This window comes from Lolium rigidum, chromosome 1 (genome assembly GCF_022539505.1).
Source record: "Lolium rigidum isolate FL_2022 chromosome 1, APGP_CSIRO_Lrig_0.1, whole genome shotgun sequence".
Taxonomy (NCBI): Eukaryota; Viridiplantae; Streptophyta; class Magnoliopsida; order Poales; family Poaceae; genus Lolium; species Lolium rigidum.
In genome coordinates this window covers 82,400,500-82,424,704 of record NC_061508.1, presented here as the reverse complement: position 1 = coordinate 82,424,704, position 24,205 = coordinate 82,400,500, and positions in this window count along the sequence as shown.

Genomic DNA, 24,205 nt, shown 5'->3' with positions numbered 1-24,205 from the left:
GTAAATATAGTGAGATTTAATTGGGCATTACGACAAAGTACATAGACCGCCATCCAAGCTGCATCTATGCCTAAAAAGTCCACCTTCGGGTTATCGTCCGAACCCCCTCCGAGTATTAAGTTGCAAAGCAACGAGACAATTGCATTAAGTATGGTGCGTAATGTAATCAACAACTACATCCTTAGACATAGCATCAATGTTTTATCCCTAGTGGCAACAACACAACACAACCTTAGAACTTTACGTCACATCGTCCGAGTGTAAATGCAGACATGAACCCACTATCGAGCATAAATACTCCCTCTTGGAGTTAAGAGTAAAAACTTGGCCAGAGCCTCTACTAGTAACGGAGAGCATGCAAGATCATAAACAACACATGAACAATAGATTGATAATCACCATAATCATAGTACTCACTATCCATCGGATCCCGACAAACACAACATATAGAATTACATATAGATGATCTTGATCATGTTAGGCAGCTCACAAGATCTAACAATGAAGCACAACAAGGAGAAGACGACCATCTAGCTACTGCTATGGACCCATGGTCCAGGGGTGAACTACTCACTCATCACTCCGGAGGCGACCATGGCGGTGTAGAGTCCTCCGGGAGATGAATCCCCTCTCCGGCGAGGGTGCCGGAGGCGATCTCCGAGAATCCCCCGAGATGGGATTCGCGGCGGCGGCGTCTCTGTAAGGTTTTCCGTATCGTGGCTCTCGGTACTGGGGTTTTCGCGACGGAAGCTTTAAGTAGGCGGAGGGTCAACGCGAGGGGCCACACGAGGGGCCCAGGGGATAGGTCGGCGCGGCCAGGGCCTGGGCCGCGCCGGCCACCCTCCGCCTCCTCGTGGCCCCACTTCGTTAGGTCTTCGGTCTTACGGAAGCTTCGTGCAAAAATAGGACCACTGGGCGAAAGTTTCGTCCAATTCCGAGAATATTTCTTTACTAGGATTTACTGAAACCAAAAACAGCAGAAAACAACAAGCGGCTCTTCGGCATCTTGTTAATAGGTTAGTTCCAGAAAATGCATAAATATGACATATAATGTGCATAAAACATGTAGGTATCATCAATAAAGTAGCATGGAACATAAGAAATTATCGATACGTTGGAGACGTATCAAACAACTAAGAAAACTGAAAAGCTAGTTCGATTGCCTGCACCTGTTTTGTTTAACCTTGATTCCAGGAAAAGTTGGGCGGTCACAGAAAATGAGCTAAATGCATACATAGAAAGAGAAGGCCATCATGCAAGGGAAGGCACGGAGGAGGCCGAGGAGCACCTCGGCTCTTCATCCGATGCAGCAAGCTCCTCACATCAACATTATGTTCATGTGGAGCCTCCGCGCTATTCTTCTGCGCAGGGACCTTATTATGATCACGCCATGTACGATCCACCGGCGTGGAACCCCAACCCTCGCTGGGGTTGAACTCCACTTAGGCCAAAAGCCTAAGATTGGGAGGAGGTATACCAGCATCACTCATTCTTTGCATATTATGGTTGCTGGATACTTGTGCATACTTGTTTAGTTTCTTAAAGTGGTTTTCTAATGAGAGGGAGATGATATTTGGGGAAGTGCTGTCTAAAAACAGATTCTGGGCTGTTACCAAAAAAATTCGTGCGCACAACCAGAACGTTATTTTGAGTTGAAAATTTTTGTGCATGTTCCCCAGGTTGTTATCTAACTTTCATTAGTTGAACACTTTTCGAACTGAGCAACGCAAGATTTTTGTAAAAATCGATTTCTGTACTGCTGTCAGGTTTTGGCAGATTTCTGCCATCCTGCTTTTCTGTGTTTTTTTAGTTTGCATTCTCTTGTTTTTACTTTGTTTCTTTCCTAAAACACAAAAAGACCAAAAATATTTCTGTTGTTTCTCTTCACCATTTGTTTATTTGGTTCTTTGCTCCTATTTTACTTTATTTGCTATCGTTGGTTTGCTATTAGAAAATCCAAAAAGATTTTGCTTTATTTGCTTGTTTCCTTTTGTTCTTGTTTCTAACACAAAAACACCAAAAATATTTGTTGTTCTTCTTTGGTTTTGTAAAGTTAATTAGGGAGTTCAGCGGTCTCCGGTGGTTGGAGCTTGTTTTCATTCCATATTATTATTCAAGCTGCACAAGTGAAAGGCAATAATGACGATCTACGGCAACTTGACTGTGGTGAGAGGCTGGTATGAACTCTATTTTTTTTTATTTTTGTACATATACTCATCCATGTGAGCATGCTTAGTTGGTTCATGTGAGGTATATGTCATTTAATGAAAGTCTAGTAGTTCATTATCTCTCATGATTAGTTCCAATCTATTAATAATGAGTAGCATGTCATGAATATTTGCTTGCATTGTTTTATTCATAGATATGTATGACATTGTGGTATCCTCCTCTGAATAATTCACTCGAATCGACTTGGCACATGCTCACGCATGCTATGACTAAACAAAAGTCAATTAAGCCTCGATGATTTACTTTGCTTCAGAGTTCTTGTATCACTTTTATGCCACCGTTAATTTTATTTTGTCGCAAGCATGATTATGACAGTTATTGCTCTCTTGATTGTCGCTTCCCAGTCTATTGCTAGCCTTCACTTGTACTGAGCGGGAACGCTGCTCGTGCTTCCAAATACCTGAAAACCAAGTTGTTCCAAAGTGTCCACCATAAATACATATGCATGGCATTTCAAACCATTCCAAGTAAATTCTCATGTGCTACCTTTAAACCTTAAAACTACTTCTCAATTTATGTCAATGTTTTATAGCTCATGAGGAATTATGTGGTGTTTTATCTTTCAACCTTGTCATTTACTTCGGACAGACTTTCACCAATGGACTAGTGGCACATCCGCTTATCCAATAATTTTGCAAAAAGAGCTGGCAACGGGGTTCCCATCCCCAATTAATTAACCTTCATTAATAATTCTCTTCACGTGTTTTGCACTGATTCATCAGTAAGCAACTTAACCTGCAAATAGATACTCCCCCATGGTATGTGAATGTTGGAAGGCACCCGAGGATTCGGTTAGCCATGGCTTGTGTAAGCAAAGGTTGGGGGGAGTGTCATCCATAATGAAACTAAAATGCATGTGTAAACAAAAGAGAAGAGGGATGATCTACCTTGCTGGTAGAGATGACGTCCTTCATGGGAGCCGCTCTTGAGAGTCTGGTTGGCGAGGTGGTTAGGGTACCCACTATCATCCATTGACAACAACAAACACCTCTCAAAATAATTTTACTTCTGTCTTTGAAAAAATGAAAAGCTCTAGCACATGTTAATCTCTGCTTCCCTCTGCGAAGGGTCAATCTTTTACTTTTATGTTGAGTCACCATCCTTTCTTTGAGTACCTTCTTGAGAGCATAACTGTCATTCTTAGTATAATATGCTTGTCCCAAAATATGATCAGCTGTGGTATAACTTTGATGCTTTTATCTTTGACAATTTTACTTCTAGTCTTTCTATGAACTTCAGAGGTGCCTGGGCATTTATGTTTTGCTGTACAAATACAGGCAAGCGAGATACCCCTTTATCATATCTTTCTATGAACATTGCAATCCTGCTTATAGAAGTATTTCATGATGCTTGTTATTAGTTTGTTGGTATCTTTTTCATGATTGACACAGCTACTAGATGACTTTATTTGCATGTACCTGATGACCCACAAGTATAGGGGATCGCAACAGTCTTCCAGGGAAGTATTACCCAATTTATGGATTCGACACAAGGAAAGACAAAGAATACTTGTAAGCCTTAACAACGGAGTTGTCAATTCAGCTGCACCTGGAAACAGACTTGCTCGCAAGAGTTTATCAGTAGTAACAGTTTTATAGCAGTAGGAATAGTGAAATAACGATGAGCGGTGAAATAAAGACAGCGAGTAGTGATTATAGTAAACAGCGGGATTAAAATATCGTAGGCACAGGGATGGATTAACGGGCGTTGCATGGATGAGAGAAAGTATAACAATCAAAGCAGGGGCATTTGCAGATAATAATAAAACGGTATCCAAGTACTAATCAATCAATAGGCATGTGTTCCATATTTAGTAGTACGTGCTCGCAATGAGAAACTTGCACAACATCTTTTGTCCTACCAGCCGGTGGCAGCCGGGCCTCTAGGGAAACTACTGGAAATTAAGGTACTCCTTTTAATAGAGTACCGGAGCAAAGCATTAACACTCCATGAACACATGTGATCCTCACATCACTACCATTCCCTCCGGTTGTCCCGATTTCTGTCACTTCGGGACCATTGGTTCCGGACAGCGACATGTGTATACAACTTGCAGGTAAGATCATAAACAACGAATATCTTCATGAATCAATAACATGTTCAGATCTGAGATCATGGCACTCGGGCCCTAGTGACAAGCATTAAGTATAACAAGTTGCAACAATATCATAAAAGTGACATCTACGGATACTAGGCACTATGCCCTAACAATCTTATGACTATTACATGACCAATCTCATCCAATCCCTACCATCCCCTTCAGCCTACAGCGGGGAATTACTCACACATGGATGGGGGAAACATGGCTGGTCGATGGAGAGGCGTTGGCGGTGATGGCGGTGAAGATCTCCTCCAATTCCCCGTCCCGGCGGAGTGCCAGAACGGAGACTTCTGGCTCCCGCGACGGAGTTTTGCGATGTGGCGGCTCTCTGGAGGGTTTCTGGCGACTTCGACTTCTCCCCGTGCGTTTTTAGGTTGAGGCCGATAAGTAGTCCGAAGGAGGGCGTCGGGGGCCAGCCGAGGGGGCCACACACTAGGGCCGCGCGGGCCCCCTGGGCCGCGCCGGCCTAGTGTGTGGGGCCCTCGTGCCCCCACCTGGCTCGCCCTTCTGGCTCCGTGAATCTTCTGGGAAAATAGGGCCTTCTGTATAAATTCCGAGGTTTTTCCTGAAAGTTGGATTTACGCACAAAAACGAGACACCGAGAAATTCTGCTGAAAATAGCGTTAGTCCGTGTTAGTTGTATCCAAAATACACAAATTAGAGGCAAAACAATAGCAAAAGTGTTCGGGGAAAGTAGATACGTTTTGGACGTATCAACTCCCCCCAAGCTTAGCTTATTGCTTGTCCTCAAGCAATTCGATTAACAAGCTGAGCTATAAAAGAACTTTCACGAACACATTTGCTCATATGATGTATATATTCTCATGCTATGGCTAATACTTAAGCGAGTTCATAATGAGATACATGCAAATAAGATCATCCAACAGCTATGTCAATCATGGAGAGGTACCAACAATTAATAATAAGCATCATGAATCATGTATATAAGCAGGATTGCAATGTTCATAAGAGAGTATGATAAAGTGGTATCTCGCTTGCCCGTATTTGATCGGCAAAACATAAATGCCCAGGCACCTCTGAAGTTCATAGAAAGACTAGAAGTAGTGATTGTCAAAGATAAAAGCATCAAAGTTATACCACAATCAATCATATTTTGAGACAAGCATATTATACTAAGAATGACAGTTGTGCTCTCAAGATAGTGCTCGAAGAAAGAATGGAGACACAACATAAAAGTAAAAGATTGACCCTTCGCAGAGGGAAGCAGGGATTAACATGCGCTAGAGCTTTTCATTTTTAAAATAGGAGTAAAATTATTTTGAGAGGTGCTTGTTGTTGTCAACGAATGGTAATGGGTACACTAACTACCTCATCAACCGGACTCCCAAGAGCGGCTCCCATGAATTATTTGTATGTTTATGTGGCACTCCTTCCAACCTTTCTTACACAAACCATGGCTAACCGAATCCTCGGGTGCACGCCAACAATCACATACCATGAAGGAGTGCCTTTTTATTTAAGTTTTATTATGATGATGACACTCCCCCCAACCTTTGCTTACACAAGCCATGGCTAACCGAATCCTTCGGGTGCCGTACAACAATCACAAACCATGGAGGAGTGTCTATTTAAGTTAATTAATTTGGGACTGGGAATCCCATTGCCAGCTCTTTTTGCAAAATTATTGGATAAGAGGATGTGCCACTAGTCCATATGAGAGTCCGTCAAAAGTAAATGAAAAGGTTGAAAGCTAAACACCACATACTTCCTCATGAGCTATGAAACATTAACACAAATTGAGAAGCATTTTGAAAGTTTTAAAGGTAGCGCATGAGAATTTACTTGGAATGGTTTGAAATGCCATGCATAGGTATTTATGGTGGACACTTTGGAACAACTTGGTTTTCAGGTGTTTGGAAGCACGAGCGGTGTTCCCGCTCAGTACAAGTGAAGGCTAGCAAAAGACTAGGGAGCGACAAATCAAGAGAGCAAGATGCTTGTCATAATCATGCTTGCGGCAAAATAAATTAACGGAGGCATAAAAGTGATACAAGAACTACGAAGCAATATAAATCATCGAGGCTTAATTGACTTTTTGTTCAGTCATATGCATGCGTGAGCATGTGCCAAGTCGATATAAATGAATTATTCAGAGGAGGATACCACAATGCCATACTTATTTATGAATAAAACAATGCAAGCGAACATCCATGACATGCTACTCATATTAATAGATTGGAGCTAAACATGAGAGATCATGAACTACTAGACTTTCTCAAATAACATATACCTCACATGAACCAGCTAAGCATGCTCACATGGATGAGTATATGTACAAAAATGAAAACAAATAGAGTTCATACCAGCCTCTCACCACAATCCAATTGTTGTAGATCGTCATTATTGCCTTTCACTTGTGTAGCTTGGATAATATGAAATGAAAACCACGCTCCAGCCACCGAAGACCATTGAACTCATGATGAACTTTACAAACCAAAGAAGAACAGCAAATATTTTTGGTGTTTTCGAATTGGAAACAAGAACAAAAGAAACAAGAAAACAAAGCAAAATCTTTTTGGGTTTTCTCATAGCAAACCAACGATAGCAAATAAAGTAAACTAAGAGCAAAGAACCAAATAAACAAATGGTGAAGAGAAACAACAGAAATATTTTTGGTCTTTTTGTGTTTTAGGAAAGAAACAAAGCGAAAACAAGAGAATGCAAACTCACAGAAACACAGAAAAGCAGGATGACAGAAATCTGCCAAAACCTGACAGCAGTACAGAAATCGAAATTTACAAAAATCTTCCATTGCTCAGCTCAAAAAGTGTTCAACTAATGAAAGTTAGATAACAACCTGGGGCACATGCTCAAATTTTTGCAACTCAAAATAACGTTCTGGCTGTGCGTACGAATTTTTTTGGTAACAGCCCAGAATCTGTTTTTGGACAGCACTTCCCCAAATATCATCTCCCTCTCATTAGAAAACCACTTTAAGAAACTAAACAAGTATGTACAAGTATCCAGCAACCATAATATGCAAAGAATGAGTGATGCCGGTATACCTCCCCCCAAGCTTAGGCTTTTGGCCTAAGTGGAGTTCATTCTCACGGTCCCCATGAAGTGGTGTCTCCGTAGTACGACGAAGAACGACCCGGTTCCAGGTATGTCTTTGGAGGAAACATCGGGGTATGTGACGGTGCGGTCGTAGGAGGGCTCGGCGTCCTCGGAGTCATGCTCTTGGTGAAAGTCTTGTATCTTCATATGTTCCTCCACCTCCTCCTTAGTGAGCGACCATGATTGCATGTCAATATTGAACAAACCTGGCTGGGGAAGAGGGATTTCCTTCTCATCCCCGTCAGCAAACAACATTCTATAGACCGTATTACCTATAGTGGAATCAGTAGTAACAAAATGATGACTCCTCATAGCAGCAATATCAAGTCTCCTAGGGGTTAATGACACATCATTAGAATCAAGAGGGAGTCTTAAATGTGTTAAAATGCGCAGTGCAATAGTTCCTCCAAAAATAGGCCCCTGCTAGACAGGCGGCGAGCAATAAGAGAACCAAGATGATAAAGTGTCTGTCCAGTAAGTGCAGCATTCAGGAAAGCAAGATGATAGCTAGAGATATTGCTAGTATTTTCCCTACCAAGAATGCTAGTAGCAATGTAATATGCAAAATATTTAATGGCGGGAAGTTGAATGTTTCTTATCTTCCCGCGCTGAATGGTGCGGCAATCATCTTCGGTGATCCCTCTATAGAGCTCCAACAGGTCCTGGGGGTTGTCATCAATCCTCCTTGCCGTACCTACAGGGGCAATATCCAATGCACGACAAAATTCTTCCAATTCCATAGTAACAGGATTACCATAGATCTTGAATGCAACTGTCGGCTCATATTGCGTGTTGTGGAACTTGAAGCTCTCAACGAAAATTTTGGTGAGCATGTAGTATTGCTCCCTTTCATCTCCCACATAGGTGGCTAAGCCTGCCCTGTTGACAAGGGTGAAGAAGTCATCCAATATCCCTGCATTTGTCAGAAAATCATAACATGGGAAGGATGAAGCATTAGGAGCCCCATTGTCCTCTTCGGGCGCGAAGCTAGGCGCGATGATATCCTCATTGTAGGATCGCCTAATCTGAGTGGACGCCCTCGAGGGCCTCCCGGTGCTGGTTGTTCCTCTCTTGAATAATTCTCCAAACTTGAATTTCTTCATTTTCTTTTTCTGAAATTTTTCAACAATCATTATAAAATTTGATTTCAAGGTATATAATTGAGGGGAACTACTATAGGAACTTGTTAGAGTACTAAACATGCATCAAAACTAGTTTATACAACTTAGAACAAGCATGCAAGCTCACTAAACATGTTATCTACAGCAGCAAAATACTCAAGATATACTCAACCAAACAAAATTCTACTTGGATAATCGGAGGAGTCACATACCGGAGAGCAAATGTGCCAAATTTCAGACAGAAATCTGGGCTGAGCAAAGAGATCGAAAAATCGCGAGTTCTTGAGCAGAAACGCGAGTGAGAGGAACTTGGTGCGAGATTTTTCGGGAGAGAGAAGAGCATGGGAGGAAGAGATGAAGTAGTGGGGCAAGGAGGGGCCCACACCACAGGGTGGCGCGCCCCCCTCCTTGGTCGCGCCGGCTGGTGGGGTGGCCCCCTGGGGTGCCCCACAGGTCATCCTCTGGTGCTCCCAGATGCCTCTTCGAAAAATAGGACCAACGGTATAATTTTTGTAATTTTTAGAGAACTTCGAAAAATGCACATTTCTTGGTGTTAAATTAATTATTACTGCGCAGGAAAATGATTTCCAAAATCTTAAACAACTAAAGCATATTGCAAAACAAAAAGTGCTACAGCAAGTAAAACAAATGTAGGGAGAAAGAAAGAAAGAAAGAAATGTTGTTTAGCTCTCTTATGCATTAAAATATACTTGTTAACAAGGTTGATCAAGTCTTGCTACCAAATAAATTTTATATGACATAAGAAGAAATAAACCTCAAATCAATCATGTTACCTCATATTGAATTGATATGGATCCAATCACAAGAGTTTGATATTCTTCTTTAGGCTCATATATAGGACAATCAATGGATCCCACTTTGATAGTTTTCACATTAAAAATTCTATTAACTCCATATACTTTATCAATCCTCTTGGGAAAATAGACAGTATGTTCCTTATCATCAACATTGAAAGTAACGATGCCTTTATTGCAATCAATAACAGCCCCTGCAGTATTAAGAAAGGGTCTTCCAAGAATAATGGACATATTATCATCTTCAGGCATTTCCAACACAACAAAATAAGTTAATATCAAGCACTTGTTGAGTAACTTGAACAGGGAACATTTTCACATACACCAACAGGAATAGCGGTAGATTTATCAGCCATTTGCAAAGATATATCAGTTGGTATTAACTTATCTAAATCAAGTCTCTTATAAAGAGAAAAAGGCATTACACTAACTCCTGCTCCCAAATCACATAGAGCAGTTCTAACATAATTATTCTTGATGGAACAAGGAATAGTCGGTATACCTGGGTCTCCAAGCTTCTTTGGAATCTTACCACTGAAGGAGTAATTAGCGAGCATAGTGGAAATCTCCTCATTGGGAATTTTCCTTTTGTTAGAGACAATATCTTTCATATACTTTGAATAAGGAGGCAATTTAATAGCATCGAGTCAAAGGGATTTGCAAAAATAAAGGTTTCATCCAATCACAAAATTTATTATAATGTTCCTCCTCCTTTGATTTTAGTTTCTTAGCAGGAAAAGGCATTTGCTTTTGAACCCAAGGTTCTCTTTCATTACCATGTTTCTCAGCAATAAAATCTTCTTTAGTGTACGTTTTATTTTTAGCATGCTTTTCAGGTTCTTTTTCAACCTCTTCTTTATCAGGAGTATCATCCTTATCATTATCTTTATCATGTTCATTACCACTTTCAGTTTCAGCATCAGAAATAGAAATACTATTAGGATCATTAACGAGTTCGGAGGATTCTACAACATTCTTATGTTTCTTTTTCTTTTTCTTAGATGGAGCACTAGTTTTAGTTAGTTGAGAATCTTGTTCAACTCTCTTGGGATGCCCTTCAGGATATAGAGGATCCTGGGTAGAAACACCACCTCTAGTTGTTACTTCATAAGCATGTTTTTCTTTAGAATTATTTCCCAACAAGTCATTTTGCACTTTAGTGAGTTGATCAATTTGAGTTTGAACCATTTGAAAATGTTTAACAAGTATCTTAACATCATTGGAGGTTCTCTCCACAATATCATGCAATTCACTAATAGCTCGAGAATTTTCCATTAAATGATTCTCTACTCTCATATTAAAGTTTTCTTGTTTAACAATATAATTATCAAACTCATCTAAGCATTGAGCAGGAGGTTTTGAATACGGAATATCTTCCCTAGTAAAGCGTTGAAGAGAGTGTACCTCAATCATGGATGAAGGGGGAGTTATCTCACATAAATCCTCTATAGGAGGTAAATTCTTCACATCTTCGAGGTTTAATACCCTTCTCTTTAAGAGACTTCTTGGCTTCCCTCATATCTTCATCATTTAATTTAATCATACCCCTCTTCTTCACTATCGGTGTCGGGGTTGGTTCGGGTGTAGACCAATCATCATGATTCCGGCCTATTTTAGCCAATAATTCTTCGACATCGTCCGGAGTTCTTTTCCTGAAAACACAACCAGCACAACTATCCAGGTATGCCCTAGACTCAATGGTTAGTCCACTATAAAATATATCAAGTAAATCATGCTTTTCCAAATCATGGTCAGGCAGAGCTCTAATAAGAGAACAAAATCTTGCCCAAGCCTCAGGCAATTTCTCTCCATCTTCCTGGTCAAAATTATAGATTCTCTGCAAAGCAATATGTTGAGAACTAGCAGGAAAGTATTTCCGGAAGAAAACATCAAGCAATTATTTTGGACTTTTAATAGAACCAGGAGGTAAATTATTATACCAAGTTTTAGCGTCATCCTTTAATGAGAAAGGAAAAATTTTAGCGACAAAATAAGTACGCATCTTAACATCATCAGAAAACACGCTACTCAGAGTAGATAACTCAATCATGTATTCAACAGCACTTTCTTTTTCAGTACCACAAAAGGGTGTTTTCTCAACAATAGCTATATGAGATAGATCAAGAGAAAAATCATAATCTTTATCCCTAATGTTTATAGGAGATGTGGCAAATTTAGGATCGGGAGATAGTTTATATCTAACGGCATGTTACTGCAAGCAACTTTTTAATTTTTCTTGCATCGGTAGTAGCATTGCATTTTTCAATAAAATCATCATTAAGCTCTACATAATCTTCATCAAGATCATCACTAGAATATTCAACAGACTCAGGTGAATCAACAGGTGTAGCAGCATTTTCATTAGGGGATCACAACAGTCTTCGAGGGAAGTATTACCCAATTTATTGATTCAGCACAAGGGGAGACAAAGAATACTTGTAAGCCTTAACAGTGGAGTTGTCAATTCAGCTGCACCTGGAAACAGACTTGCTCGCAAGAGTTTATCAGTAGTAACAGTTTTATAGCAGTAGTTATAGTGAAATAACAGTAGCGGTGAAATAAAGACAGCAGTAGTGATTATAGTAAACAGCTGGATTAAAATACTGTAGGCACAAGGACGGATTAACGGGCGTTGCATGGATGAGAGAAACTCATATAACAATCAAAGCGAGGGCATTTGCGAGATAATAATAAAACGGTATCCAAGTACTAATCAATCAATAGGCATGTGTTCCATATTTAGTCGTACGTGCTCGCAATGAGAAACTTGCACAACATCTTTTGTCCTACCAGCCGGTGGCAGCCGGGCCTCTAGGGAAACTACTGGAAATTAAGGTACTCCTTTTAATAGAGTACCGGAGCAAAGCATTAACACTCAGTGAACACATGTGATCCTCACATCACTACCATTCCCTCCGGTTGTCCCGATTTCTGTCACTTCGGGACCATTGGTTCCGGACAGCGACATGTGTATACAACTTGCAGGTAAGATCATAAACAACGAATATCTTCATGAATCAATAACATGTTCAGATCTGAGATCATGGCACTCGGGCCCTAGTGACAAGCATTAAGTATAACAGGTTGCAACAATATCATAAAAGTGACATCTACGGATACTAGGCACTATGCCCTAACAATCTTATGACTATTACGTACATGACCAATCTCATCCAATCCCTACCATCCCCTTCAGCCTACAGCGGGGGAATTACTCACACATGGATGGGGGAAACATGGCTGGTCGATGGAGAGGCGTTGGCGGTGATGGCGGTGAAGATATCCTCCAATTCCCCGTCCCGGCGGAGTGCCAGAACGGAGACTTCTGGCTCCCGCGACGGAGTTTTGCGATGTGGCGGCTCTCTGGAGGGTTTCTGGCGACTTCGACTTCTCCCCGTGCGTTTTTAGGTCGAGGCCGATAAGTAGTCCGAAGGAGGGCGTCGGGGGCCAGCCGAGGGGGCCACACACTAGGGCCGCGCCGGCCTAGTGTGTGGGGCCCTCGTGCCCCCACCTGGCTCGCCCTTCTGGCTCCGTGAATCTTCTGGGAAAATAGGGCCTTCTGTATAAATTCCGAGGTTTTTCCTGAAAGTTGGATTTCTGCACAAAAACGAGACACCAGAGCAATTCTGCTGAAAATAGCGTTAGTCCGTGTTAGTTGTATCCAAAATACACAAATTAGAGGCAAAACAATAGCAAAAGTGTTCGGGAAAGTAGATACGTTTTGGACGTATCAGTACCTTATTATGAATTGCTTAAGCACTTGCCATATCATGAGAATATTTACATCATATGAACAAATGTGTTCGTGAAAGTTCTTTTATCGCACTCAATTGTTAACTGAATTGCTTGAGGACAAGCAATAAGCTAAGCTTGGGGGGAGTTGATACGTCCAAAACGTATCTACTTTCCCGAACACTTTTGCTATTGTTTTGCCTCTAATTTGTGTATTTTGGATACAACTAACACGGACTAACGCTGTTTTCAGCAGAATTGCACTGGTGTCTCGTTTTTGTGCAGAAATTCGACTTTCAGGAAAAACCCCGGAAATAATCGCAATGGGCCTATTTTCACCGTGAAGATGAGAGGCCAAAAGGGCGAGCCAGGGGGGGCCCATGGCCCCCATACCATAGGCCGGCGCGGCCTACAGGGGGGGCGCCGCCCTATGGTTAGGGCGCCTCGGCGGCCCCCCGACGCTCTCCTTGGGGTACTAAACCCCTTCGACCTAAAAACGCCAGGGGGTTCGACCATATTTCCAGAAGACATCCAGTACGCCGCCGCCATCGCGAAACTCCGCCTCGGGACCAGAAACTCCGTTCTGGCACTCCGCCGGGACGGGGAATTGGAGGGGATCATCGCCGCCATCACCACCGACGCCTCTCCATCGACCATCCATGTTTCCCCCATCCATGTGTGAGTAATTCCCCCGCTCTAGGCTGAAGGGGATGGTAGGGATTGGATGAGATTGATCATGTAATAGTCACAAGATTGTTAGGGCATGGTGCCTAGTATCCGTAGATGTTACTTTTATGATATTGTTGCAACTTGTTATGCTTAATGCTTGTCACTAGGGCCCGAGTGCCATGATCTTAGATCTGAACATGTTATTGTTTCATCATGATATGCATTGTTTTATGATCTTACCTGCAAGTTGTATACACACGTTGCTGTCCGGAACCCGAGGCCCCAAAGTGACAGAAATTGGGACAACCGGAGGGAAGGCGGTGATGTGAGGATCACATGTGTTCACAGAGTGTTAATGCTTTGCTCCGAGTACTCTATTAAAAGGAGTACCTTAATTTCCGATAGTTTCCCTAGAGGCCCGGCTGCCACCTGCTGGTAGGACAAAAGATGTTGTGCAAGTTTCTCATTGCGAGCACGTACGACTATATATGGAACACATGCCTATGGATTGATTAGTACTTGGATACCGCTTTATTATTATCCGCAAATGCCCTACCATGATTGTTATATGAATTCTCTCATCCATGCAACGCCCGTTCATCCATCCCTGTGCCTACAGTATTTTAATCCTGCTGTTTACTATAATCACTACTGCTGTCTTTATTTCACTGCCGCTGTTATTTCACTACTCCTACTGCTATAAACCTGTTGCTACTGATAAATTCTTGCGAGCAAGTCTGTTTCCAGGTGCAGCTGAATTGACAACTCCGCTGTTAAGGCTTACAAGTATTCTTTGTCTCCCCTTGTGTCGAATCAATAAATTGGGTAATACTTCCCTCGAAGACTGTTGCGATCCCCTATACTTGTGGGTCATCATCATTCAGCAAGGACACAATCATTACCAACACTTCTGGACATTACACAAAGTTACTGAAATTTAATGGAGCAAAGAAATCCAATCAAACACAGTAAAAGAGGCAATGTGAAATAAAAGGCAGAATTTGTCAAAACAGAACAGTCCGTAAAGACGATTTTTTCTGAGGAACTTAACTTCCTCAGATGGAAAAACTCAAAACAAATGAAAGTTGCGTACATATCTGAGGATCATGCATGAATTTTCGCTGCTTTTTTTTTATTCTTCTACAGAGATAAAAACGCGAATTCGTGACAGCTAAGAAATCTGTTTCTGCGCAGAAATCCAAATCTAGCATCAACTTTCTATTAGAGACTTTACTTGGCATAAAAACGAAATAAACATGATAAGGAGAGGTTGATACAGTAGTAACAACTTCCAAGACACAACAAAACAGTAGCAAAATAAAAACATGGGTTATCTCCCAAGAAGTGCTTTCTTTATAGCCATTAGGATGGGCTTAGTAATTTTAATGATGCTCTCGCGAGAAATAAGAGTTGAAGCAAAAGAGAGCATCAAAAAGAAAATTCAAAACACATTTAAGCCTAACCCGCTTTCTATGCATAGTAATCTTGTACACAAATAAATTCTTGAAGAACAAAGTGACAAGCATAGGAAGATAAAACACGAGTAACTTCAAAATTCTCAACATAAAGAGGGGAAACTTAATATTATTAAGATGCATATAACCATGTTTCCCTCTCTCATAATAACTTTCAGTAGCATCATTGATGAAATCCACAATATAACCATCACTTAAAACATTCTTATCATGGTTCATATGCATAAAAGTATCATTATTTTTGGCATAAGAAAAACTCTTCTCATTAATAGTAATTGGAGCAGGATCATTATCAAGAATTTGAACATGGTAAACAAGTTGCATACTAAGGGAATGGTTTTGACAATCCCATCATAACTATGATAAGTTTCATAAGGATAATTATAACCTGTGTCATATCCATCTCTATAACGATGATCTAAACCAGAATATATAATATCATCATTTTCACTAAAAGTAAAGGTCTCAAATATAGGATTTTGAAGCACAATATCCCCAAGCTTAGAGCTTTCAATATCATCGTTTGAGGGAACATGGATAGTGCTAACATCATTACTTTCATAATCGGTACCAAAGAGATTTCCAATATCAAAGGTAGTGTGCTCTTCCAAATCATGATCACTAATATGGTTAAAGGGCATAGGAAGATTATTGTACTCAGATTCATTATCATAATAATCATTAGGAGCAACATACTTACGGTTACCTATTGTTATCTCATACACGCGGGGATATGCCGTTACCTCTTTCTTTTTATTCCCCCTCTTCTTCCTCTTCTTTGTTCCCTTCTTCTTCTCCTTTTCCTTCTCCTCGTTCCCTTCTTTAGGAGGAAGAGGCTTGAAGGGAGGCTTCTCCACATAACCTGATTTATTTCCAGAAACAATAGAAGAAACTTGGGAGGATTCCTCCTTTTCATTAATAAGTTCGAAACACACAGCGGTCCTATCATATTTTGGCAAAGTGTCATCTTCTAAAATATTTTGTATGTAAGTATTTGTGTGGCAATTATCAATGCAATAAGAAAGACACCCATGCAGGACACTATTAATATCAAGAGCACTCATATCCACCAAAGAAGTTTTTCTCAATAACTCTTCACACCCCAAAAATAAAGTAAGTTCATCATGCTTGATTAGGAGTGATTTCATCATAACAATACAAATTTGCAGCACTCATAAGGTTCGAATTATCATTGGAGGAGCATTGAAAATTAAAATGACCCACTCTATGGCAAAGTTCACAAATAAAAGGATAGAGGGCACAAACTTTTTCACCAAGATCATCTAGAGCCCTAGACCACTTTCTAGTTTTTTCATTCCTGTGATGGACACAATATTCTTCTTCAATTTTATTCTTTTCACAAGGTCTATGAACTCCACAAAAATTAACATGCTTATAGGAAATATCATTTTCAGAAGTTTGAGCATGTTTATTGCAATCATTAACAACAATTTCATTTTCCATGCAAGTGTCTTTAAAAGGTTCGTGATACATGTACCAATTTTCTTTAGGAACATTAATATGAGAAGAAAAGGCTCTATAGAAATCGACCATAATTTGAGGATCAAGACCATATTTAGCACTAAGCTCTTGAAAATCAGCAGTTTGAGCGAAAGACTTAATGCAATCATACTCGTAGTTTATACCTGATTCCTTACCTTTGTCATTCTCCCAATCTTCAGTATTGCTTTGAATTCTTTCAAGAAGATCCCATCTAGCTTCAACCTCCTTGCTTGTGAAAGATCCCTCCAAACAGGCATCTAGATAGTCCTTGTGGTGTCCTGAAAGCCTTGCATAAAAATTATTAGTAATAACATTACGGGGGAGCTCATGAATGGGACATTTGAGCATTAGTGACTTCAATCTCCCCCATGCTAGGGAAATTGTGGTGACCATGCATACCACTGCATGTTGTAGTATGCCAGTCCTTGATATAACATTCGCGAAGTACCAATCCGCAAATATTACATCCCTCAGAGTAGTACAACAAAACATAGCAGGTCCATAACTCATTCATACATTATTACAAACCAAAGGTACATATCATCCTGGAGCTCCTCTTGGGGCCTGAGAGGGTTACTCCTGGGTTCGAGGCGAACCCAACTTAACTTACAATATAGAAGTTTCATGAGACTAAACATTTATTCTCTCGAGCAGCTAGGTATTAAGAGTTCGTGCTGCTCGACTACTACTACTACTCGATGCTTCTAGGCTTGATCTCCTCCGGAAGCCTCCCCGGTTCCGTAGACTATGAGGTAATCTACGCCTTCAATACCTCCAGAGAGGTCTGGTTCTTCATAGCCGATGATGAAGGCTCCTTCAGGGTTGTCGTTGTCCTCCTCCAGATGGTTCAGACAGTCTAAGCAGGGGATTTAAGAGTGGTATGAGTACGAGCGTACTCAACAAGTTCATATTAGGTAAGAGGTGTTTAATGCACTAACTACGGTACCGGACCAGAAAGTCCGATACCATGCGAGGTTTTGATAACCATTTCTTCAAAAGGTTGTTTTTATTCGGAAGAACTATGTCCGTCGGCCTTCACCGGTTTACTAGAACTTCATGGAGTTCCTTTCCGGCAGCGTTCGCGAGTTCCAAATCCCGGAACAAGGAGTGACTCGGTCACAATTCGTTACACTCTGCAGAGGTGTGTTTCTTTACCCATAAGAGATCTTAACCTTGGTGCCAACCGGGCAGCTTTCCCGTCCACACTTCCTTTGGTGTGAGGCCCGGTATAAGGTCCTAGTCAATCATGTTCCTCCGCTACCCCGAACACCCACCCTTTGTTGCATACCCCGACCCTGGGTCCACGCCGGTCCCATTATTCCCATATATTTCAGGGTGGACCCCGACCACGACGACAATGCAGGGCTCTACCATACATTCCTACGCCGGTAGCCGCAACCCATTATAGACCGCAATACCGTGGGGAACTTAGGGCTTCCCCAGCCTACCGCTTGTTCCTCGGGCGACAAGTGTCTACGGACTATGCCGTGGGGACTTAGGGCTTCCCCAGCCTACCGCTTGCCCCCGACAGATCCAAGTGTCTACGGTAAAGCGCGTCCGTTGATGTACGAGAGGTGGAAACACTTTTGACTACTCCGTCCCACTCCAGATCTTATGGTGAACACGAGTTATACGGCACAAGAATCACTGGACAACATTTGTTGTTTAATCCTAGATGGATATAAACCCGTGCAATGGAACCTCCACCATATCAACACATACCATGGTTCCATTGCCCACCACATAGTCATATTCATAGTTATGAAAATAGTATTTTTGATTTTTTTATGCAAGAGTGATAAGTATAGTACTTTGCAAGTAATTTGGTAAAAATACTCAAATGACATGAGCAAGCGATGAACTTGCCCGAACACTGCAAAGTGTTGCAGTTGGATGGTGTGGACTGACCCTTGTCCTCTGCTGCTGAAAAATAGCATCATTGTCCGATAAGGGCAATGGTTAAAGAAGCAATTATGCATGATTCAGCTTTTAGGGTTGTTTCCCCCCTTTTCCGGTGTTTTATTATTTTATGTAGAAGGTTAATACTAAGAACAATTTAGGGATATTTTGTTTAGGATAAAATACAACCTTGAAATGTTGTCAAGGTGTTTTTATAGTCCAAAGGTATTAATGGACTTATTTTCATTATTGAAAATAATATGTGTGATTTAAATGATTATTTAAATCATCAAATTAAGACTTATTCTTAATTGACTTCAAAATTTCCCTTTGATATTTTATTTAGGTAGAGAATTTTATGCTGATCTATTTTCATATTTTTAATTATTTTTTTAGAGCTATAAATAATTTTCTATGAATTTTCAAAGTTTCAGCATTTTTGTTTATTTGTGAAAAGACACAAATGCCCCTGGGCCCACCTGTCAGGGTGGCCCAGCGGTTAACCCTAACCCGAGCCGCACTTGGGCTCGGTCGGTCGCACCGACCCCTTCTCCCCACTCGCTCGCGAACCCTAGCTCCTCGCACTCACGCGACGCCCGTGTCGCCGCCACCTTCTCCGAATTGTTCCGGCCATCTCCGGCCGTCTCCGCCGGCGAGATGTGGCGCATCTGAACCGCCGTTCAACGGCGCTTCAGATCCACCACGGTGATTTGTGCTGCGCTGCCTGCTCGTCTCGCCCTCTTCGCCTCTGGTCGCCAGGCGTGGGGTGCCGTGGCGATCTCGTCGCCGCCGATGCTCCTGGCGCCGAGGCGTGGCCGTATGCCTCGCCGTGGTGGTGCTGGGGTGCTTGCGCCCGGCGACGCCTGGACTGGCTGCGGCCTGGCGCAGCCATGTTCGGCCCGTGCCGCCGTGCCGCCATGGGCACGCTGCGGTGCTCCGCTCCAGGTTAGTGTGCCTCCTCTTCTCTGCTATCTGTGTTACCTCCTCCTCCTATTCGTCTAGCTCCGCCGCTGGCCTGCTCTCCATGTGGAGACGCTTGCCATGTAGAGGAACTGCTGCAGCTATGCTCCTGTGACCTTACGCCATTGCTGCTATGCTGGTGCTGCCACGCTCATGCTGTTGCTGTGTTGTTGCCATGGCCATTGCGTCTGTGGCCATGCTTGTGCTAGTGCTGCTGCTGTCATGCATGCTAGTTGCTACTGCTTTACTAATCTCATCCTATGCCCTACTGTTGCATGCTATTCCCCTCCTGTGGCCCTTCTGTGATCGCCCATGAGCATCCTGTGATGCTTATGGCTACTTGGCTTGCTCCAGCAATTGATCTAGCCACTAGGGCATTCTGTGTGTGCATAGGCTTGACCCTGGCTTGATTATGGTGTGTAATCCTTGCAAATTTGCAAGTGCCAGTGCCTCTGGTATGCCTTCCTGTGTGCTCTAATTCATGGAGATGCTCCACTGAGCATAGCTGTGCCTGTACAGCTCTATCCCTTGATGAACTGCTACTGGATACTTTGATATCTTGCTTATTTGATTATCTGTGATGTATTTGTTCATGTCCTGTGGCTGATTTAATTATCTGGTTCATGTGTTGATGCTATGCTTGGCTGTGGTGATCTGTAGCAAGAGCTAGTGATGCTCTGATGATCAATTTATCATTACTTGCTTGTGAGCAAGTGTGTGCTCCTTTCTGTGACTCACTGGTGCTCAACCAGTGCTGTTTGTGCTTCATACAGGCTTAGCATGTGTGTGCTGGTGCTTGCCCAAGCATCAGTGGATGCTTGCAATGATCCATTGGTTCATCTGCAAGATCTAGTGCATCATTAGCTTACCTGTTTCATTTATCTGCTTAGTTTGCCTTGATATTTGGATAACTGATGTGAACTGCCTTGCAGTGATAATCATATAAGTGGATTTGGTAGAGCTGGAGGGATGCCAATCATTTATTGGGGACCCTAGCTCCATTTGAACCCTTCTGGGTAATGATATATGTACAAGCTTGGTGGTTTGGTTGTTTTTGGTGGTTGAGGTGGCCTCAGCAGCCATTCTTGGTTGCTCAGGAAGCTCCCACCTCAGGTGGCTTGCTGTGGATGGTCCAATGCTCTCTGGTTGATCCCTTTTTGTGGAATTACCAGTAGCTTTTGATGTTGAAAACAAAGTAGACATGGATTTGTCTACTGTCTGATGGTTAGTGAACCAATTAGTGCTAGGTGATTGGGAATGACTAGCTGGGATCAAATCCATGATGGATTTCTCTGGTTGTGTCACTGTGTTGACACAACCAAGTGTTCCCTGGTTTATTTTCCTTCTAGTCCTTGCTTTAATTGCTGGCACCAAATGGTTTTGCAACCAAGTGATGATATATCCAGGGTTTCATACCCTCCTTGCCTCTGTGATGCAAGTGTATGCTTATTGATGAGCAAAACCTGTGTTTGCTCAGGTTAATTTGTGTATACCTCACTCCAGCTCCTAGGATGTGGGTGTTGGTGTAGAGGATTGCTTCTAGTTGGTTGGTTTGCTTCAGTGATGAACTGGTGCTTGTCCTGCTCCTCCTTGTGAGCTTGTGAAGCTTGATTTGGTTCTGTGGTAGTGAAGATGTGCTGAACAACAATGGCTGTTCAAGCTGTTCTTGTGTTCTTGAGACTTACCCTGTGAGGCTGCTGTCGATGCAATGGTTAGGGTTTACTGTTGGAGAGGTTTTTATATGGTTGGCCTCTTCTCCCCTGGTCGACAGCTTGGTCTGGCTCAGCTTGTGACTCACTGCTGGTGTGTGTGTGTTGTGATGCATGCACACCCAATGCCTTGGTGTTGAGCATGCACACATGCAGTGTGAGCTGCCTGTGTGTGTGTGTGCACCTGATGCTTTGAACTTGGCTTGGAGAGGATCAGCTCGGCAGATCCATGTGCATATCCCCTCCAGTTCTATTTCTTTGCTAATTTGCCAAGTGGCATTGCCACTTGGCATCAAGTTCTATGTGTGTTATTTGTGTGCAGGGATCAGGCAATTGATCAAAGGGATTTCTATTTTCGTGCCCTCAGTTCCTTAGTTGTACTCAGTTTTCCCCAGCTCCTTAGTTTTTCCTCAGTTTTACCCCCAAACGTTTGTCTGAAACCCGCAGAAGCAACTCAGACGGCAGGATTCCCGTTTAGTTGACCGTTCTGTCACGTGTGGGGCCGCGTCGTGTGGGGCCGCGTCGTGTGGGCCCGCGTCGCGTGGGGCTGGTAGAAAGGGACCGCGTGGGACGGGACGAGAAGCGTTTGGTTGCACGTGAGCGGGAGCTGGGTTACTGTCTCTCTCGGCCCCAAATTGGCATTATTTAGTGCACCTTTTTCCCCTCTTTCTCTCTCGTCCTTTTCACCAAATTAGTATAAAATCTAGAGAAGCTTGCATTTCTGACTTTCTTCAATTATTTGTGCCTTTTGGCCCTCGTTGTTTGCCCAATATGGCAGCAAATCTAGTACTCCCTACGGTCCATATGTATGTAGTTAAATCTAGAAGCAAATCTCCGGGATAATGTACGATAAATTCACGAGTCATAGTAAATCAAGAAAACTAAGTACGGCCAACAAAATATAGTAGACTAGGGATAGATAATCCCTAGATAATATGGATAGATAATAGGCTGCATACACGAGCAGCCAACATAGTAACGAGGTTCTTCACGGCACCATCATATTAACATAACAACAAGGGATCCCTAGCTAACAACAAAGGGATCCCAACAACAAACTAGGAGGCAGCGGCAGCGGCAGCACACGTCCAGGGACTCCGCCTACCCCATCTGGCTCTGCCTCCACTTGTTGCTCTTGCTCCCCTTGGGAGCCTTGGGCTTGAGCGGAGGCATGCGGCCGGCGGAGATCTCCACCCGCTGCAAGCTGCGGAGGTGCATGCCGAGCGCCCTGTGCTTGGCGCGGAAGGAGTGGACGTTCACCGTCGTGCCGACGTTGGGGAAGGTGTTGCCGATGTTCTCGGCATGCGTGACGAGGCGGTTGAAGTCCGTGGCGCCGAGTCTCCCGGTGCGGAAGGGGCACTCGTACACCTCCTTGGCGAAGTAGGAGATGTACTGGCCGACCTGCAGCCTCCGCGAGGACTCTGGCGAGTCTTGACGTCCTCCTCCTCTTCGTCGCTGCCGACGTCGCTGCCAGACATCTGATCCATATCAAACAGAAACTAGTGAATGAGTTGCAACGATGACTAACGTACATGATAACAAAGTTAAGAAAAACAGAGTCAGCCTCGGTTAGAGTGGACATGATTATATATCTACGGGGAAGGTGTTAGCGAACTAAAGCTCATGCACAACAGATTTGTACACAGCAATGGTTCGCTGAACCCTCCACTGTAAAAATTTGTGCCCAACCATTCATCATAGGCAAAGAAACGGATTCTAGATCTGAACTAGATCTAAACTTGAACACATTCGAGATTATTTGCAAAATTAAACGGTTGATATCTTTTGATTAGTGCATAAAATAAGCTGATTGAGATCCCATCATTACTTGCATAAATTAACTGATTGAGATCCAATATTACTTGCATAAATTAACCGAACGAGCCGAACCCCAAATCTTAAACGAAATCAAGAAGTGATCAAAACAAAATGGAATAAAATCGGCGCAAATATTAGCCCAATACTCATCCATCTACAGATCCATCTACACCAGCAAAAATAGGGTTCAAAAAGGAATGGGGAACAAAAAAGGAAGCAAACCGTAGTTACCTCGTTCCATGGGTCCTCCAGGGAGGTGTCGTAGGGGTTCGGGGGCGGGACGTACGGCACGGGGTCGTAGGGGTCGACCCATCCCGCCGGGATCCGGCGCCACCGGCGGCGGCGGCGTCCGATGCACCGGCGGCGGCGGCGGCGGCGGAGGCGTCGTCGTCCGTATAGGGGACGGCGCCGAAGATGGAGGCGTCGCGCTTTGCGCCCACCTCGACGATGGGATTGGCATTCTCCTTGTCCATCTCTACGGCGGAGGAAGAGGAAGAGGGAGAGGGAGAGGGTTTTTTGCTTTGGAGAAGATGATGGGACGTGAGAGAGTTGGCGATGCGTGAGCGAGTGAGAGTGACGAGAGAGAGTGCGAGGAGGCGTCTATAAAGGCGAGGGGTGGTTAATGCGACCCGCGTCCTACGCGTGCACCGGTGCACGTACGCACGTCTTGGACTTCGCAACGCGACACGCGTCCACGATTGCACGTCTCGACTTCTCCACCGCGACCCGCGTCTACGCGTCAACAATTGCACGTGTCCTCGAGTCTAACCCTGGAAATTTAGATATACTCGGGTATACCCTCGAGTCTTATACTAGCATTTTTTGTGTGCTCAATTTTCCCCTCGAGTGCTAATACTGGCTAGTGCAATATACTCAGTTTTACCCTCAAGTGGCTGGTCAACAGAGAGTCAACAAATGGGATTAACTAGTTAAATGAGTCATTTAATGTGCAAAAAAATCCTAAAAAGAGTGGCACTTACTCATGGAGTCTTTACCACAAATTGCCACTTCTCAAATCATAGATAAATCATAGATAAATCAAGTTTTACCACAAATTGCCACTTCTCAAATCACCTAGTAGCTATGAAGGTGCATG